This window comes from Rhineura floridana, chromosome 1 (genome assembly GCF_030035675.1).
Source record: "Rhineura floridana isolate rRhiFlo1 chromosome 1, rRhiFlo1.hap2, whole genome shotgun sequence".
Taxonomy (NCBI): Eukaryota; Metazoa; Chordata; class Lepidosauria; order Squamata; family Rhineuridae; genus Rhineura; species Rhineura floridana.
In genome coordinates this window covers 296,205,868-296,226,842 of record NC_084480.1, presented here as the reverse complement: position 1 = coordinate 296,226,842, position 20,975 = coordinate 296,205,868, and the positions used below count along the sequence as shown (strand labels likewise).

Genomic DNA, 20,975 nt, shown 5'->3' with positions numbered 1-20,975 from the left:
TTAGATCCACTATGGCCGTTAATATTGTTCCTCAACATAGGCTCCAAGGAAGAAAACCAAGGCATAAAATGAACATCTACACCCTTCAAGATCCTATTAAATGAGCTTGCTTTCAAACAACTCTCAAGAAACATCTACCCACGGAACTCCCTGAAAACGTTGAGGAACACTGGATTAAACTGAAGACTTACATTATTGCAGCATGTGAACAAACTATTGGATACCAAACTAAGAAACATCAGGACTGGTTTGATGAGAATGATAGTGAGATTGAACATATCATTGAAAAGAAAAGGAAAGCCTTCCAGATATGGCAAAACAACATTAACTGTGCTGCTAAGAAAAAAAATCTATTCCAGTGCAAAGGCTGAGGTCCAAAGAACTAGAGAATTTAAGAACGCCTGGTGGATAATGAAAGCTCAAGAAATCCAGCATTTTGCAGATGCTCATGATGCACGAGGTCTTCTCGCAAATCCCACAACAACAAATTAGAGATGAGCTTGCAGTATCCCCTAATTTGGATGAAGTCAGTAAAGCCATTAATCCAATGAAGAATAACAAAGCTAGTGGACCTGATGGGATTCCTGCTGAAGTGGGCCTGAATTTACACAACAACTTCATAAACTCATTGAAAAAATCTGGATGAGGGAGGAGATCTCGGAAGACTTTAGGGATGCCATAATTATCACTCTTTTCAAGAAGGGTGATAGAAGAGATTGTGGGAACTACCGAGGCATCTGTGTTCTAGCTACCGCAGGTAAAATTCTTGCAAGGATCCTCGCAAATCGCTTCCTACCTATCCCAGAAGACATCGTCCCTTAATCCCAAAATGGTTTCCGCCCTTCCAGGGGGACAGTGGACATGATCTTCATTGCACGACAGCTTCAAGAAAAATGCAGGGAGCAAAACCGACCCCTGTATATGGCATTTATTGATCTGACTATGGCCTTTGATACTGTAAATTGAATTGCTCTCTGGACCATCCTTCTGAAAATTGGATGCCCTGATAAATTTGTGAATATTTTGCGACTCCTCCATGACAACATGACGACAACAATTTTGGATAACAATGGCTCTCAGAGTGATCCATTCAAAGTGGGATCAGGCATCAAACAGGGATGTGTCATTGCTCCGACCTTATTTGCTATTTTTGATTCTACACCTTGTTGAGGGGAAACTTCCCACTGGCGTGGAAATCACATATCGAACAGATGGAAAGCTTTTTAATCTCAGTAGGCTGAAAACAAAAAGTAAGGTAATTACAACCTCTGTCATAGATCTTCAATATGCAGATGTAGTCTCTGCACATTGAGAGGAAGATCTTCAAACTATTCTAAATGTCTTTGCAGAAGCATATGAAAAGCTTGGCCTCTCGCTTAACATAAACCCCCCCAAAGTACTTCATCAGCAAGTGCGAACCAATCCCTCTGTAGCACCATCAATCCAGCTTAATGGTGCAATGCTGGAGAATGTCTATCACTTTTCTTATCTTGGCAGCCATCTCTCTGTAAAAGCTGACATCGACGCTGAAATTCAGCATCGTCTGAGCTCTGTGAGTGCCACATTCTCCTGAATGAAGCGTAGAGTGTTCGAGGATTGAGATATTCACAGGAAGACCAAAATGCTTATTTACAAAGCCATTGTACTACCGACCTTACTGTACACCTGTGAAACATGGACCATCTATAAACGTCACTCCCAACTTCTTGAAAGATTCTACCAACGCTGCCTCCGGAAAATTCTGCAAATTACTTGGGAAGATAGGTGAACTAATGTTAGCATATTGGAAGAAGCAAAGACCACCAGTGTTGAAACAATGATCCTCCAACATCAACTTTGCTGGACCGGCCATGTTGTTCGAATGCCTGATCATTGTCTTCCAAAGCAGCTCCTTTACTCCCAACTTAAGGATGGAAAACGGAATATTGGTGGACCGCAAAAGAGGTTTAAAGATGTTCTCAAAGCTAATCTAAAAAAAGTAACATGAGCATCAAGAACTGGGAAGCCTTGGCCCATGAGCGTCCCAATTGGAGGTCAGCCATTATCAAAGGTGCTATGGACTTTGAAGAAGCATGAGTACAGGGCGAAAGGGACAAACGAGCTAAGCGGAAGGCACGTCAAGCAAATCCTCATAGTGGCCATCTTCCATCTGGAAACCTATGTCCTCACTGTGGGAGGCTGTGTGGATCCAGAATTGTTAAAGACCTTATCTTGGAAGACAATCTTACTCGGCCACGAGTGATCGCCAATGAATAAATTTAATGAATTAATCCATAGATCCAGTGAGGAAAAATCCCTTCATTGGACCTCTGCAACAAATGAAATATCACATGTAGGTAATAGCTTCAGTAAATGTTTGCTTAGCCCCTTTCTGTCTACCTATCATCTATTTATCTTATTTGATTACCCCTGGCCTTCCTCAGTTGGAAATGTTGATGTATGAATAGTTAGCAGAAAAATCAACAAGAGCAAATAACTTTAATTTCATCACATGCAAAAGAGACGTAGGGGGGCATATAATTAAAACTGTAGAATTGTCAGTCATTAAAAACCACAGCATACATAGTTTAAACAGCTAATATTAAATAACTGCAATGGCTGAATATTTATAATAGGAACATCCTTTTATACCCTCTTGCATAAATTGTTTTTTTATTTGGTTTAGGATTCCATTCATTTCTGTGACTGAAAGCAGAGTACATTTTGTTTTTATTTGCACTTCTTTTGTTTTAATACTCACATTCATCTTTGGGTGGTTTCCTCCTCTTTTTAACATTTTTTTCTTTTCCCTGGCATCAACAGCTGTTTCTGTTTGCTGCCACCCCCCCACCCCCCGGATGTCATTCTGGAACAGCCACCAATGAGGCCTGTAATTTCCCCAATAACCCAGAACGATGCTGCATCAAGACATTTGCAAGGAAAAATAAAAGCAAAATGGTAGCTGTTAGCAGGAGCTGTCTTCTGTCTCTGATGGAAGTCAGAAAGCATTCCTCATGTGTAATGGATGAAGATGAATGGAAGACTTAGACTAATTCCCATTTTTGGACAAATGAAAATAAAGTCAAATCAAATTTCCATTTGTCCTGAAATGAACACATACATTTTATTCCCCACATTTTATTCTCTGTTTTACTGGGTAGATGGTTTCTCTTGCTCTTCTTTTATTTGTTGAGCCACTCTGTTTTTATTTTATGTGGTATTATGGAGTATTATTACTGTATTATGCAGTTCGTTTTAATTTGTTGTAAGATGCCTTGAGTGATGTGCATGTAAGAGAAGGGCATGTGGAGGGGGAATCTTTAGACTGGGTGGGAAACCTCTGACCGGTGGGCAAAATTTGGCCCTGCACCCATCCCAGTTTAGCCCATGAAGCAATTTTCCCCAAACCACACCCACTGGTCCCACACCTGACCTCATATATGAGGTCAGATGTAGACCAGGTGGATTGGCTGCATAATTCAGTTCCCTGTGGGGAAATTGTTCATGCAGCTGATCCCTGAAGAAAGCAGGGATGCAGCTAATGGGTGGTGAGTTCAACCCTGCTGGATCAGCTGCATGACCGCTATACATACATATATATATACACACACATACATACATGTGTGTGTGTGTGTGCATGCAGGAATACCTTTGTGAAAATGTGAGGTGCAGTTTTGTCATTGTTCTGTGTGTTTATGTATGTGTGTGATATGTATACAGTAGGGCCCCGCTTTACAGCGATTCACTAATACAGCGGTCTCAATTAGACACAGACTAAAGCCCCATTCATACGACGCTTGTTCCGCTTTTACAGAGGTTTTCTGGCATCGCGCACCATTCTATTCAATGAGTTCCGCTTTACAGCTGTTTTCGCTTTACAGCGGGGGTCCGGAACGTAACCTGCCGTATGAGTGGGGCCCTACTGTACCTCTTAATTAACAAAAATTTTAAGTGGTTTGTGTAAAACAATATATATGCCCTTTGTGTATTTCCATATACTTGTGTATTTTGGGCACACCAGCACTTCTTCATCCTAAAGTATGTTGGTGAGCAGCCCTGATTTGTATATAAGAGCACAGACCCTCACTCACATTTATTCACTACAAGGTTGTGGAATAGAGTTTTCTTCATTATTACACCTATCCAGTAGGACTAAAGCCCCTGAAAAACATATCCAGATTCTCCCTTTGTGCATCCTGACATAAGGTTAATAAAAAAGATTATATTTAGCAAGGCCTTGTTAAAAAAAAATCAAACCATGCAGTCCCATGGTCCCTTATAGGACATCTCATCGACCATAGGAAATATTGGACCTCCTTTTCTGAGGGCAGAGAGAAAGCTCCAGCTTTGGAAAGGGAGGTCCAATGTTGGATTCACCCTCGCCACCACAGCAAAAACCTCTGTGGCTCCTTGCCTGTGACTGACTGAGTCTTAAGTTGGTGGTGCTAAAAAGGAGGTGTGCTGGGGGCAGTTTGGAGATGTGGTGGAGTGGATCAGTGGAAGGCACTGATGCAAAGAATCAAATATTTTCACAGTTCCCCAGTACCAAAAACCAGGGAGAAAACTATGCCAGCCCAGAAAGGATATCTGTTTTCTTTAAATAAATAAAAAAAAACTAGAAAGAAATAGAGGAAACCAAGAGTGCTCCTCTGCCCTCACTTCTGCCCTGCTGGTGAGAGCCCAACAGGGTTTTAGATGTGGTGGACCAACCACTTTCACTTCTCTTTCTTCTTCCCTCTTTAGGATTGTAGCCACAATCTAAATCCTTCACTTACAGGTGACGACTATGCATTCTTGAGTATAATAACTGACATTTTAAATGGTGCTCATGAGACTATTACTGCTACAGTTGCTACTTTCTTGTTTACCTTGTTGTTATATGCCTTCAAGTCAATTACAACTTATGGTGACCCTATGAATCTTTTTTTTGAGGGGGGGGCAATATATTCATAGGGTTTTCATAGTAAGAGATATTCAGTGGTGGTTTACCATTGCTTTTCTCTAAGCCTATGGCATCCGGCATTTCCAGGCGGTCTCCCATCCAAGTACTAACCAGGCCTGACCTTGCTTAGCTTCTGAGATCAGAAGAGATAGGGCAAGTTCAGGGTAGTATGTACCGTAATGCACTGGTATGTTGATTTCTTTTATGTAAGAGATGGATTGATTCCATAAAGGAAGACATAGACCTGAACTTACAAGATCTGAACAGTGTGATTCATGACAGATGCTATTGGAGGTCAATAATGAATTGACCTCCAAATTCAATAATGAATAGGGTCGTCATAAGTCGTGATCAACTTGAAGGCACATAACAACAACAACAAATTCATGCAGGCAGTGGAGGCTAGTTTATTCGGGCAGCTGGGGCTTAACCCTATCAAGTGAAATGCCCAGCTTTTTTTTTTTAAATGTTTCCCCTAAAATCTCAAAGCCACACTCTTTCCTGTCCCATATATCTTTCCACAATCCGTTTCAACATAGGGAGAGTCCTGGATACTTTTCTGTCAATCTCCCATGCTCTGACCAATCAACTCTGTGTAAAAATATTGCTATGGCCAGGAGGCCCCACCTATCTGTCTCCAGGAGGAAAAACACTTTTTTTTAACCTTCTTGGGCAAATGCCATTTGGTGTAGTTGCGCAGTTTTCTCCTTCCTTTTAATGTATCTAACATTAATTGGGCTACTTTTTGTTCCAGACTAGAGAGCTATTTTCCTCCAAACTGCAACTCCAAACCCTTTGCAGCACACTGTTTGTAGGCAGGCAGGCAGGCAGGCAGGCAGAAGAGTGTGGCTGTTAGTTGAGCAGTCTTTTTTTTTTAAAAAAAATAGAATTTGGTGAGAGGGAGAGAGCAGGTAACACACGGTGGACCCAGTAGACACAGGGTAAGTCTCCCTCGATGATAAATATTTGTGTAGTTTTTGCTCTTTTATGCTATTGCATTTTTGTAAATGAGGGACAATTGGAGGAAAAATTGTGGACTGTGGACAGCTTGTATGTGCAAATTGCAGCCTTGTGTTGCTACCTCCCTTGTGTGAGAAGGAGGTTAATGTTGTGGCCCTTCTCTCCCCCCTCTCCCAATCAGTGATGTGGTGTTGCTACATGCAGTGAGTTTGGGATCTGAGGACAGGCCTATTTGGCCTAAAAGGAGAGAGTCTGTTGTATGTGCAGGCTGGGACTTCAACTTCTCTCTCTGCCCTGTTGCTACCAAGTCCAGGATCTACCAGGATATAGGCCAAAGGGAGAGTTCAGTCTGGCCAGGATGGGTGAAGAAAGCTGATTTAGAGGGGAAATCTCCTTTCGTTTGATACCACCCTTGTGTATTAAAGCCTGGTGTTGTTATAAAGGCATTCCCCTTCTGGGATGCTGTGTGAATGTCCACAGTTCGTAATTGAAGATGTGGGTGAGACCTGTTCTTAGTTGCTCTGTTGAGGGCTGCAGGCTGCAGTTATTTGCTATGAAGTGGAGAGTTCCCCCAGAATAACCTCCAGATTTTCTGAGGGGAAATTCTGGACTATTTCACAAGGTTGTAGGCTTCACCTTGGGGGATTAATGTTTTATGGAATTGCACTTATCTAACAATATATGTATTTACACAAGTGCAGAGCTTGGAAAAGTTACTTTTTTGAACTACAACTCCCATCAGCCCCAGCCAGCATGGCCACTGGAATGGGCTGATGGGAGTTGTAGTTCAAGAAATAACTTTTCCAAGCTCTGCTAGTGTGACTGTTACAGCCCTTATGGATCTTGCTTAGAAGCCATATGAATGTCATCTTAATTATATAATGGAAGACTTCAGACATTTCAGATCTATAATAATAATAATAATAATAATAATAATAATAATAATAATAATAATAATAATAATAATAATAATATTATTTCTAGGTCGCCTATCTGGCCGGGTCAGCGGAATCCTGGTTTGGCTGTTTTTGTTTGTTGTCAGCTGTCTTGGAACAAGATGTAAAAAGGATGCTGACAAAATCTGATTTCTGTGCACACTTACATAGGAGTAAGCTCCATCTAACGCAGTGGAACTTATGAGTAAACATCCATAGGAGTATGTTGACTGTTCCCTTGCTGGGGAACACTGCTTAGTTGATGGGAACATGAGCAGGAAAGCGCTCATGTCCTGCTATTAGGCTTTGCAATAGGCATCTGGTAGGTAGGGTTGCTAGGTTCTTGGCCTGAGACTGATCCTGTATCTTTAGGAGAAGGGAAAGTCAGCCAAGTGCAGGTGTTCTTGCAACTCCGTAATGGGAAAAACCACAAGGTGGTCTCCCTCCCCCCTCAACAACTTTTAAAGATACAGAAGACCTCTTGGTTGCCAGGCCCGGCCTCCAAGAGGTCTTCTGTATCTTTAAAAGTTGTGGAGGGGGAAGGGAGAATTCCACCTTGTGGTTTTTCCCATTACAGAGTTGCAAGAACACCTGCACTTAGCTGACCTTCTCTTCTCCTAAAGTTACAGGATCAGTCTCAGGCCATGGACCTGGCAACACTACGGTAGGGAACAGAATGGGCCTTTGTTCCGCTCCATCAGGGTTCTTGTTGGGTTCTTATGCTTAATGGTCTTTGGCCCTGCCCATGTGACCTCACCCAAGCAGCCCCACCAGGTTCAGAGTCCACCGGCCACCATTGCATGCTGCAGAGTGAGAATTTTAAATAGAGAAGCAATTCAGATTTTTATTTTAAAAAATGCCAAATGTGCCATAGTCTCATAGACAAAGCAGACCATCCTCTGTAATGACATAACATAGAAATCAGCTGTAAAGAGTTTCGGTTCTTTAGGAAGAATCTGAACCCTTAGCGTGGGCGACACTTAGACTTATTTTATCCAAAGCTGGCATCTCAGCACAGAGCATAAGGCATTATTTTAGTTCTATAAATAAAGATGCCACGCATGTTGCAATCACAGAAGGAAAGTACAACAGTTATTTCTGTCTCCTTGCCTCCAAAATAAAGTGTCAGCAGTGAAATTCTGCTGGTATATTTTTCTGGGCTGAGCCTACTTTAAAAAAGACATACTCCTTCCTCTCTGACATACAAACACACAGACAGACAGAAATCCAATATCCCAGTGCATTCACCTCAGTTAATCAACCTGATAATTTCTGGAGGGGGACAAACTAGAGATAAATATACCTTCCAGCCACCCCCTCTTTGCCAGGCACTTTTCCTATTTGGGAGTTAATAAATATCTGATAATAGTGATGGACAAATCTGCCAATTTTGGCTTCTCTCACTGTCTCATTTTCCTAATCTTAAATTTGGTTTCCCGCATTAAAAAAATAGAATAAGAGTTGGGATGAAAATGTTGCTCCCACTCGTTAGTGGGGGTGAATTTGCCACACACCACTTTTTGGGAAATGACTTGGGTTGGGGTAGAGACACACTTACTGTACTGTTGCCTCCAGTGCGTTTCTACCTCTTTTCTGAAAACAGGAGTACATGATGCTAATCAAACTCTGCCTCTTTTTATTCTAAAACCCTGGTTGAATCAGCATGAGTGCATTTTTAAAATTCAGCTTCAGGAAGATTTCATAACTGATTGGTAGATCAATCCATTTGTCTTCCAGGTGTGGCCAATGGAGACACTTTGCTGGAGGCTCAGGCAGGGATTGGCCCAACACTTTGCTGTGGGTGGTCCTTAAAGGTCTGAAGTCAGCAGTGAGAAAGGGAGGTGTGGCCAACAGAGGGCAGAGTCACTTCAAAAGGCAGCCAGAAAAACCATTCTGGTCGTTTTTCAAGTGACTAGTGTGCCCATCATGAGATGGCTTGGAAGATCTCATGGGCTGGAGTGATCAATAGGAAGGAGGCAATGAGGCTGCTATTTAAGCCTCCTCCACCACTTCCTCCATCGCTTCTGCAGTGCCTTCCCTCCTTCTGTCCCTATACAGTGTGGGTTTTTTACCTTTCTGGGGGATGAGTAGGATTTAGAGGGGGAGCTGCTTGGCCCTTGGGACCCCTCTTTCCCCCTGCTTCACACTGTAGGGTTCTTTGCTTTATTCTTGACGTATATACTTATTTGGTCTATTTGGCATTCATTGTGGACCGGTAAGGAAATTTAAGAATTTAACTGACAGCACCCCAAGGCATCATTGATTTCAGGGCACTCTAGTCACCTTCTACAGCCTTAAGCTTGGGGGGTCTTTGGTGCTGCCCTTTAGGCCTGGTGTGCACACTTTGGTGAATGCTGGACAGTGGGGCCCACGTGGGTATGTTAGGTACACATACCCAAGGCTCACTAAACAGGGAGGGAGACTTTTCTCCCAGTCCTTGGCTGGGGAGCCAAAAATGCGGCTGTTTACATGCTCAGGGGAATGGAATGCTGCTTCTTTTATATATGTTAATTCAAACCCATCTGCTCATAGTTACATAACTGGGTTATTGTTTGGCAGATCTTCTGTTATTGTATTGGAATAAATACGACCTTTCCATCATTACTCTGTCTCACCAGTCTTCTGGCATTTGGCACACAATTTTGTGCACATTTCTTCTCATTTTTTGTGTGATTTTCTTTTTGGCTTGGAAAACTGCATCACGAAATTCAGAGAAGTACATTTTCTAAGGATAACTGCATTTCAGCTTGTGTATTGTTTTGGGAAATGTGGATTAGATAGCGTTTCATCAAAATGTGGACCAAACTGAATTTCTCACCCATACCTACCTGTTCCTATTTCTTCTTCTTCTTTGTTAAAACATATTTTTAAATCTTCCTAGACTGCCCTTCATTGAAATGGATTCTAAGGCAGTGTCCAACGGTCATGATTAAAACTATTTAAACTATTCATGCCAGACACAAATACAACAGAAGACATCAGCATTTATAATGAGTGAGCAAAATGACAGGTAGCAGACTAATCATAACAGATTATAATGCCTGGGCATTTTCTTTTTTTTTAAATGAACACATGGTATAGAAAACATTGTAATGTCATGTGCCAGTCAACCCTCTTCTTTTTGGGGGTGGGGGTATTCCAGAGTCAAGACATCACCGTATGTATGAGAACTGGAGTATTACACGCCTGTCCTGATTTTCATCTCCAACCACAAAATGAGAAAAAGTCTAGGAGTCGTGACAAAATAAGTAATGTAGTTTCTTAACTGAACAGTAGAGAGCCCCCGTGAAGCAACTATGATTGTTTAAATGCTATAATGGTGCTGAATTTAGAAGCAGCAATTAATGGCAAGAGGGGGAGAGAAGTAGAGAACACACTCTTTTGAAAAATCTTATTTAGCGTTATAGATTTTCTTTCTGCTTCAGACCACTTCCTTTACACTTCCACATTCGATTCCTGTACCCAGCACACATTGTTTTTGTTTGATATTTTTATATTTTGGACTAACCCAAGTCCTTTTGGACTAAAAGCTCTGTAAGAACTAAACATTATACTTAAACTTATTATACAAACAGAGTGAAATATTTCTCCATCAACTTTCAAGAACTTTGTACTAATCTCCAAGGCTGCTAACAACTTGGGTCCTAGATACCTCAGGAACCACCCAATCCCTTATATCCCTGTGTGATCACTGAAGTCTTGGGAGGAGTCATTATTATTGGTCCTCCATGGCTCGGATGCACATGTATTCAGTATTGTGGGCCTAGTTTTATGGAACTCCCTTCTAGTTGAGGTCAGATAGGCTCCCTCCCTATTGAAATTGTGATTGAAGACTTTTTTTTTTTATTCCAGCAGGCTTTTAATTGAATTCTGATTTTATAGTTTTTACTCATTTTTAGTGTCATTGTAATGATTCTGCTGTACACTGCTTAGAGACAACTATAATTAAGTGGTATATAATAGTCAAAACAACCACAACAGTAGTAAACAGTAACACATACCAACAGTGGGAGACACTACCATCAACCACAAATAGGAGACTACGTATTTTATAGCACCTAATTCTGTTGGCAAATTTGAAGAGATGAAGATAAGAATTTATCCCATCCTCCATGAATTTGTCTAATCCCTTTTCAAACTGTCTAAACTAGTGGCCATATCCACATCTTGTGGCACTAAATCCCATAACTTAATTGCACCCTTTGTAAAGAGGTATGCCCATTCGTTGGCCTTTGATCACCTGTCAGTTTCATTAGATCAGTAGCATTTCTCAAGCTTGGGTCCCCAGATGTTGCTGGACTACAACTGCAAGCATCCGTGACCATTGGCTAGCTGGGGATGATGGGTGTTGTAGTCCAACAACATCTGGGGACCCAAACGTGAAGGATATTACAGTAGATGACCAGGAACTCTAGTATTAGGAAAATGGGATGAAAAAGCCTCTTTCTCCACCATATGCATATTTTGTAAATCTCTATCATGTCCTCACCCTACTAAGACGCCTTTCCTCATGGGAAAAATTAATTTGTCATTCTGCTTGCTCTTTTCTGCACTTTTTTGAGTTCTACAACTCTAGAAAACAGAGGAACCCAATCACATTAAGACTAAAAAGAGATATGGCCTCTTTACGAGCAACAAAATGAAAATTAGTAGGAAAACATTATGAATTTCTTTTTAAAGTCCAGGTTAGCATACTTGTAAGGATAGCATTGCCTTTGGCCCAGTAACAGTCAGGGTGTGTGTGTGGGTTTGCATACCTGGCTTCCAGACATCAAGCTCTGCTGCTGCTTAGCAAGTGGTGAAAAGGTGAGGCACAGTGTGGGTGAAGTGAAGCCATTGCATTGGCTCTACCACTGTGCCTGCACTACGCTGTGCTCCCTGCCTCTCATTCCTTGCCCTCTTGGTAAGCAGCACCAACACTGTCCCGAAGCCAGGTTTGTTACACCGCCCTAGCTTTGCCACTCCACCGAATACTACTGCTCTGGCATATATTAGCCAGCAGATCATGCACTGATTCCCAGCTTGTCTTTTCCCTTTTTGGGCACACCAATCCTGTTTTGTATAACAATAACACAACTTAACATTTGTATAGTCCTTCAGAATGCTTCACACAGTACTACAACCCTGTATAGTAAATAGTATGCCAAACCATTATGTGCATTCATTCAACCCTAGAACAACATCGAAAAAGGTCCTACTGATTAATTCTGGGTGAATCGTATTCAAATTAGGGCTGAACTGTAACAGCCACCACCATTTACAGGTGGTGAATTGGGGTGCAGCTGTTGTGGTAATGTTAAGAGAGGCAGAGGTGGAAGCCGATCCAGTTTGTGCGGTGTATATAGGACGCTTACCAGAGTGGTGGTGGCCAGTGGAGACTGGTGGCTCTAATGTCAGTGGGGCAGTGAATGTGCTCCGTGTTTTAGTCCAAACTTTCAAGGAGCTGTCCAAGGTGCCTTTACTGTGGTAGCAACTGACTCAGTGGAAGCTGGTGGCTCTGATGTCAGTGGGGCAGTGAATCCACACCTTGGACAGCTCCTTGACATTTCAGGCAAAAGCCTGGAGCAGATTCACTGACCCACTGAAATTGGAGCTACCAGCCTACAGTGGTGGTGGGGTGGCCATTTTTATTTTAAATTCAAAGTCACTGTGAAAGCAGGAGCAAACTTCCTCTCTTTTCTTCCTTCCCCATCCTGCATTTAAAATTAAAGCTGTGGAAGGTGAAACTCCACCCATTATCCTGTTTTCACACTCTCTACTTTTAAACCTCCAAAATTAGGGGAGTAGGGACTACTTCCAAAGCCACGCAAAGGATTTTGACGTGTGAGTGTCCCTGCTCACCTGGCAAACATGTGACATAATGACATTGTGTGATTGACAGGTGGGCAGTTCTTCCTACATGTCAAATTTGGCCCATAAGGCTGTTGCTGACAAGGATCTGGCCTGTGGAGCCAAAAAGATTCCCCACTTCTTTTTGAAGGTTAAATAAGAAGTTGTCATTGCCATGACAATCCAGATAGCCAAAACCAGCAAAATGAAGCCAACCTGAACTCAAATACGCGAATGGTTGGGGAACCACTAGCAAACATTCCTGTACCTTTAGGGCATAAGAATAGTCAGAACTGCCCATTCCATCCAGCAACTAAGGCAATTGTGTCAGGCAGAAAATTAGCATTCCCAGGCCCCTGCTCACTTGCCACAGCTGCCCACTCACCCAGCTCTTGCAGGGATCTCCAGAGTGCCCACCCATACCCATCCCTCTCTTTGAGGAAAGGGGTTCTAAAGTAACTTCAACATTTTAACTAATTTTTAAAGGACAATTTCTAGCCATCCCAGAAAAAAACAGAATCTGTCCTGGGCCACATCAACCGGACTACTTCACTGTGAGGAAGGACCATATTCGCAGCAGCAAAGCATTTCAAATTTATGGGGGGAGAGGAGGAGGAAGAGGAAGGTGACAGCTGACAGCTCCTCACCTCATTTCCTTCATCAACCCTGAGAATAGTTCCAAAATGTTTTGCTCTTGTTCAAGAAGTCCTAAGAGAAAAGGGGGATCGGTTCAAAACAAAAGTCAAAAGTGTGAATCCCAAACGCTCAGGTAATTGGTATTCCTTGTAACATCGATGCTAGCCAGAGAAAATGCTTCCTTTGTTCATAGTTTCCTTCTAAAAGTATAATTGTGAGAGGTAGTTAATTTGAATGGCTTTAATTAATATTTACAAATAGGGGATTTTTGCTAATTAAATGTTCTAAGAACATTTGCCCATTTCTGTTAAGGAGAACTCTCTGGAGCATATTTTTACACTAGATTTTTACCTCAAAACTCCCGTCGACATTAACAAGAGTCTCCATGCGGAATGAGAATGGAATAAGAAATGCAGAAGCATGCCAGGAGTTTTATATGAGTGACTTGCCCTCAGAGTTTTATTACTGAATAGTAGAAGATAGTACAGCTTGTACATTCTTGACTTCTATATGAAATGTTTAGGGGGAAAAAATTGTTTCGGTCCAAGATATACAATGAATATGCTAATTCCCCTCCCTCTCTTCTCCCTGAATGCCCAGCGTGCCTTCACCACATCTGCTCTGGAAGGTTCGGGAAACCCCAGAACAGATTTGGGGGCATGCAGGGGGTGCCGAGAGAGGAGAGAAAGGGCAAGTTTCAGTCCACAGCCTTAAGTCCTTGTGCTGATGGAAGCACTTTGTTGGATACCATCCTATGAATTATGAGGTAGGCACCTGTGTTGTAATGTTTTCTATGCCTGCTTAAAAAGAAAATGTGTAGGCAATCCTACTCAGGCATGTAATTTTATTGTGTATAATTGTTTTTAAATCTGTTGATTTTGTCTATATTTTGATCATTTTGTTAGGTCTGCTTTTTTAAAAAAAACCCCTGCTTTTATCACTTTAAAAAAATGAATATTTTAAACTATTTTACGTAAACTGCATAGAGATTATTTATTTATTTATTAAGTGGTATATAAATCTTGCTAAATAAGTTTTGTCATGGATATATATGCTTTCTGTCAAGGAGCTCCTCTTGTGATGTCTGTAAACAGAGTAGCTCACTTCAGGAGTTACTCATGTGAAAGGTGCAAGCACTGTAAAATGAGCTGTGGGGTGTATATTTAGCCTCACTCTCAAAGTCACATGGCTCCTTTTGCCTCTAGCATTGCCATTTTGTAGCATAAATTTGGAAGTGGGAAGACATGGAGGCTGTCCATACAATAAATTTTCCAAATCACACAATGAGCCTTCATGCATACAGCAAGCTCCCACTTCAGAAGTTATGTTCCATTATGGCAACAGTGAGGTTGGGAGGAGACCCATGACTTTTGGGTTGGAGCTAAATGCACAACCCTGGAGCCCTTTTCACCACACTTGCCCCCTTCATGTGAGTAATGTCTAAAGAGGGCTAGAGTCATGTGGAGGATTGGTCATTATGGCCCAATTCAGAGAATCACCAAAACCATAGTTCACCTTGAAAGAGGGACATTCTCAAATCTGGTGAAAAACTACAATACATTTGTTATATGTGCCAGTAAGTGCTGTGTTTTCAAATATAGTGCTTTTGAACCTACTGGGCTTAGTTCTAGGAGGTGGAATTTATTCCAGATATGTTATGCAGAAATAAAGCACTTACATCTTTTAAAAGCCTGTTTGGTCTTTGCCTGCCATTCTGCTACCAAACATAACAACACTTTATTTAAATTATAAGTTGAGACATCTAGAGATATTTTTTTTTCAGAAGACAGAAGTTCAGATCAAAGGGAATGAGTTCATTTGACCAACGGTAACTATTGTGTAGAATCAAGGCTGAAAATGAGGTATTGTTACTAAAAGAAGTTGAAAGGGGGAATCAAAAGGGCCCAGTCTCTCCAAAACACTTGAGCTCAGCTAGAATTCATTGGTTGTATCCAATTAGGAACATAGGAAGCTGCCTCCTACTGAGTCAGACCATTGGTCCATCTAGCTCAGTATTGCCTACACTGACTGGCAGGGACTCTCCAGGATTCCAGACTGGATACATTCCCAGCCCTCTCTGGGGATGCCAGGAGATTAAATCTGGGACCTTCTGTGTGCAAAGCAGATGCTCTACCACTGAGCTACAGCCCTTCCAATTCTGTCCTTTCATTCATGAAAAAGGTTTTGGCCAGGATCCAGAGGATCACAGGATGAGTTCCATATGACCTGGAGATAGTGGGATTGGGCACATGTATCCGGACAGGAATGTCAAAAGCAGATAGTGTTATGGTGAATGGTATGAGAGTCAGCTATTTTTTTTTTAGTATTACTTTCTTTATATATATATATATATATATATATATATATATATATATATATATATATATATATATATATATATATATATATATATAAAACATCACCAGCTTAAGTGAAAGACTTTTAAGGCATGCCTGAAATAGCTCTTTGGAGTCCAGCATTTAAAAAATGTTTTTAGATGTATTAAAATTGCTTTTAAGTGTTTTTAGATGGTTCTTTATTGTTTTAAAATGTTTTAGATGGGTTTGTTTTAAATAGGTTTTATCTTCAATCGTATTGTTGTAGCATTTTAATGTTTGCCACCCTGGGCTCCTTTTGGAGGAAAGGTAGGATACCTTTAAATAAAGAAATAAACTCTTACAAGCAATACAGATCAGCCAGCTGACTTTCCTAAAGGACGGCCTTCCTGGAATGTCCAATATCAACACATATTAAAATGTAATTTATGAGCTGAAAGGGATAAAAATTATGCTTTCAGGACTAGTCGTACTTTTACTGTGTGTAGTGTCTAATGAAGTAAGAGGATGGATTGATGAGTTTTGGGGAGATAAATTACTACATCTGCTAGATGCAATTAGAATTTACAGTACGTTCAAAGTCTCTGTACAAACACCTTTAATTAATGGATTGAGTCTAATTATTTGTGCTTGGGGCTCAGTATTGTATCTCAGGTGAAAAGTAATTGGTAAAAAAAAGAGTACAAGCTTGTCTCATTTTCTTAATTCTAATTAGTTGTGGGAATTAATATTTGTAAGAAAATATACTGAGTTTCATCATTCAGATAAAGCTTTTGCATTTGCAGCATGTGGTTTTGGGTATGTCTACACTATATAATTACCACAGATCCTTACATGTTGTGGAGTTACGCCTTCTATATTGTTACCTGCATCAGCTCTTCATTGGTGTGGTGTGACCCACAATGACAAGATTTGGCATTATATTAGTTTTGGTTTTTCAAAGCTACGCAGTATTATATTGCATGGTAACATGAAAGGACATCCAGCTTCTCTTGCTTCCACTGCTCTGCATGGACAGAAATCAAGGAAATCTGATACTGTGCCTGGAATTCTTTTTCTCTCTTCTTCCAAAACTGGAGGGGCACACTTTAATTAGTTTACTTGGTAGCTTAATCAACTTAACCTTTAGTTCACCGATTGTTGGAGCTACAAAAAAGTGCACTTGGATTCTGGTGTGTTACTGTAATAGGCAATGAAAAGGAAGTTGGCCTTTCTTTCCAACAGTGCTCTAGTTTAGATGTCTTGCTTTCCAATCACCAAAGCATAATATGGCAATTGGGAGCCCCCTGCAGATGTTTGTGCTCCTCTCCTTCTCCTGCTTTCGTGCATTCTCCCTCTTTCCTGGTTAGTGAAAATTATTCTAGACATAGTCCACATGGGGCACTGCAATAGGTTCACTTGCAGTGGTTCTCTCATAGGTATGTGTTTACTGTTCTTATCAGGAGTGAGGGTTATTCCAGGTAGCATATGCTGTTGATACATTACCATGGTATACTTCCTGACATGTTGCTTATTAGGGATAAAATCCCTGTGGCTGCTGGGGCTTGATGTTCTCTGTGGAAGCTGAAATTCCAGCAGATCTTGAAATAATTCATTTCCCAGCAGCCAGAGAGGTTTACCTCCTGATGTGCTGCTTACCATGGGGAGAAAGTGGGAAAGGAGAAGAAAACCTCCTTTCGAAGGTCCCAGTGCACTGGTGCTGCTCGACCTGCCACTGTCTGGCTTGGAAGGGAAGGGAAAGGCAATATGTGTCTGGGGGCCTGGTGTCAAAGCAGGAAGAACACCAGTCTCTCATTTTACTCAACTTGAATATGAGGTCAGTGAACCTCCCAAATGGCAAAGTAATGCCAAACCTGTACAGTTTCCCCTGAAGAATCCACACAACGCATTTCTGCAGTTAAAACAATTTCAACGCTCTGTGCAACAGGACCACCAAATACGGAGCTAGTAATGAAGTCTGCATTGGTCTGTATCATGAACAAGCAAAATATGCTATTTCAAGATAAAAGCAGATTTTTGAAAATCAGTGTATGGCCCAATTATACCTGGTGCTCCCGCTAAAGAATTTTTGTATGCCCAATAACCCACCACTGGATAAGGAAATGACTGTAACAATAGTAATTGTTTCCCGTTATTGTTATGAATATAAGCTCACAGCAAAGGTTTTTTTCCTGCTTTTTTGGGTAAAAAAATATGTATTTGTTACTAGTGTTTCTTACTGAAAGATGGAGGCTAGAGTATATGTGCAGAGATTAACAGCGAACTATCTACTAGCAGAAGTAAATGATTATACAGTCTGGTGTGCTCTGAATTAACAAGTAAATTCTTCTAATGTTATTGGCATTTATGGTGACAGAGCTGTAATAAAACAGGGAGGAACCAGAGAATGGATGAAAATTAAATATTGTGAGCCAAGATTTCAGATAATGGAATCCAGTCTGTGGAGTTCGGCCAAGTGATTCCACCAACTTCATCACTTTTCCCCCCATTAAAGCTAGCAATCCATTGGCAATAAGCAATCAATTGTGGCAGAACCTCTATCACGCTCACATATTATTTCAGAGAGCACCATCTGGAGAAAAAAAGAGAGAGAGGGGAGAATATTGGCAACTAATGGTGGCTGAGAGCAATGCAGCTACTTCAGGCGTGCTTTGAGGTGTTTGGCATGCCTTGTGTGATATTTTTCTTTTACTTTAAACATCAGAGCCTTGCAACATGACCTGCTTCCGTTTCAGAGAAACACACATCCAAAGTCCCCTTCACCATGTAGAACCTAGTTACTCTGTTCTTTGAATCCTAGCCAACATCTCAGGGCATTTTTTAAGGAATTATTACTGGGAGTTTGTTTTTTTCATTCAAATGGCTTGCATATGGAAGCCTCCCTACCATGTGCAAGCCCTGACATTTGGACTGAGACAAAAGTGGCTTGAACTAAACTAAACAAACAAAACCAGGCAAGAAAATACAGCCTTGTGAATGCATTTACACAATTTACTAGCCTAACAAAATCCAGCAAATACATGAATTAAAAAGCAAAATCATTATCATCATCATCATCATCTCAAAAATTCTAATTTCAGCACTTAGAAATTGGTTAAAAACACAATTGTTTTAATGTGACAAAATATATGTTTGGGGATTGTTTTATTTTTGTTTTACAGTAACTTAAAGAAGATATTTTAAAAATTGCATAATACACAATAAACACCAAAGCAGCAGCAGCAGCAGCGACAACAAAACCCGAAACACTGAATCCCCTAATGCCAGAACTTTAAGATCACAGAGTAATTGTTCTGGGACCAGAAAGAACTGAAATGAAAATATTTGTCATTTCATTTTTATATTTTATAGTAAAAGAGCAATGCTTTTCCTTCCTGCAAAGGAGGTTTTGTGTCCCTGCTGCCAGCCCCTAACATCTGTTTAGAATCCAATCTGAATATGTGTTCTTGGTTCATTAGTTAAATTTTGTGTGTCCATTTGGGTCCACTGGGTGTCCAAAAGCTAGGATTGGGTGTCCATTATTTAACAATGCCTTGTAGCATTTGTACTAAACTGAATGAAATTCTACATGTCTGAGAAGTAAGCACCATTGTACTGGGGCTTACTCCCAGCCATGTCAGTGGGTGTAGGATTGCACCATTACAATCCTATAAGTGTTTACTCAGAAGAAAGTCCAGTTGAACTCGGTGTGGCTTACTCCCTGGTTAGTGAGTATAGGATTGCAACCTTATAGGACATTTCTGTATGTCTGTTTTAGAATCAAGTCCATTGAAGACTCATTTAGGTTTACTTATAATAATAATAACAAAATTTTATTTATGAGTCGCCTATCTGGCTGAATTAATGGTCACTCTAGGCGACGTACACTGACACAATAAAATACAATATAAAACCAAAAAACCACATTCAGTAATTAAACTAGACAGCATTAAAAGCTAACCCATCCCAGAAATCCCATAGGCCTGCCTGAACAGCCAGGTGTTCAAGGCCCGGCGGAAACCTATCAGGGAGGGGGCATGACGAAGATCGAAAGGAAGGGAATTCCAGAGGGTGGGGGCCACAATAAAAAATGCCCTCTCTCTGGTCCGCACCAGCCTAGCTGTTTTAACTGGTGGGACCGAGAGAAGGTCTTGTGTGGCTGATCTTGTCAGGCGGCATAATTGGTGATGCTGGAGGCGCTCCTTTAGATAAACTGGGCTGAAACCGTATAGGGCTTTAAAGGTCAACACCAACACCTTGAATTGGGCCCGGTAGACAACTGTACAGTAGGCATAAGATTGGAACCTTTGTTATTTAAAAAGCTTTGATACTGCCCTTTATCAAAATTGATTCCAGCTGGTTTACAACAGTAGAAGAATGAAAACAGTTTTTAAAAATACAATATACTAAAGCAGACAATAACTAAAAACAGCAGATAGAAAAATCAGCCTGAGTGAATAACAAGGTTCTAGCCTTGCACCTAAAAAATAGTACCTGGTTCCAGGCACGCTTCCTCCTAGGGGAGATCTGCAAAACTGCGGTGGTCTCTCCCAGCAGACATCACCCTCACTGAAGCACTTGGAGAAAGGCTTTGGCAAATGACCTTAAAATAAAGGTTTTTAAACTGTGGTCCATGGACTCCTGGGTTTCATGGGTACAAAAAACAATTTCCAGTGCAATAAAATAAATATTATTTATTTATTTATGGGAATTTATAGCCTTCATCAGATTATCAAAGAAGTCTGTGACCCAAAAAAGATCAAGAACCACTGCCTTCAAGTTTTGGCAGCTTGATATTAGAGTAGGCATTCCTTCAGTGTAATACCACATATTACAACATATAGGTTTTTGTGATTGGATGGCTTTAAAAGAGGATTACACAAATTCAGCGGCTTCAAACGCTGATGAATATATTTTACCTCCACTGTTGGAGGCAGTATGCTTCTAATACCAGTTGCTGGAAACTGCAGGAGGAGAGAGTGCTGTTGCACTCAGGCCTTGCTTGGGAGCTTTCTGGTTGACCTCTGTGAGAACAGGTTGCTGGACTAGATGGGCCACTGCCCTGATCCAGCAGGTTCTTCTTATGTTCTTTTGTTAAGTTCCTAGCAAAAAAGGAAAAATCTTCAGGATAAGGTGCTAAAATCTTGCCATTTAATTACATGGTCATCACTGACCAAAAATCAGACACTCAGTAAATAATGTTTTGTAGTCTACTGTTAAACTTGTGAGATTGCTTCTTTTGTGTGTGTAATTGGCTTGCTGGTCACTTCAGACTAAATAACTCTATATAAAAAAAGTGATGGTGTCTCAGTTTTCATCACCTACTAATTACTTGTATCTCTGACCCTTATTTTTCTGGCTGCAGAAAAATTGGAAAAC

General features: G+C 40.9%; 1 protein-coding gene across 3 annotated transcripts in view; it reads left to right on the top strand.

Annotated features, from left to right (window-relative positions):
• The window catches only part of CSMD3 (CUB and Sushi multiple domains 3), a 1,044,618-nt gene that overhangs the window by 291,451 nt on the left and 732,192 nt on the right, over positions 1–20,975 (top strand). The gene's annotated exons all lie outside the window — the stretch shown is intronic.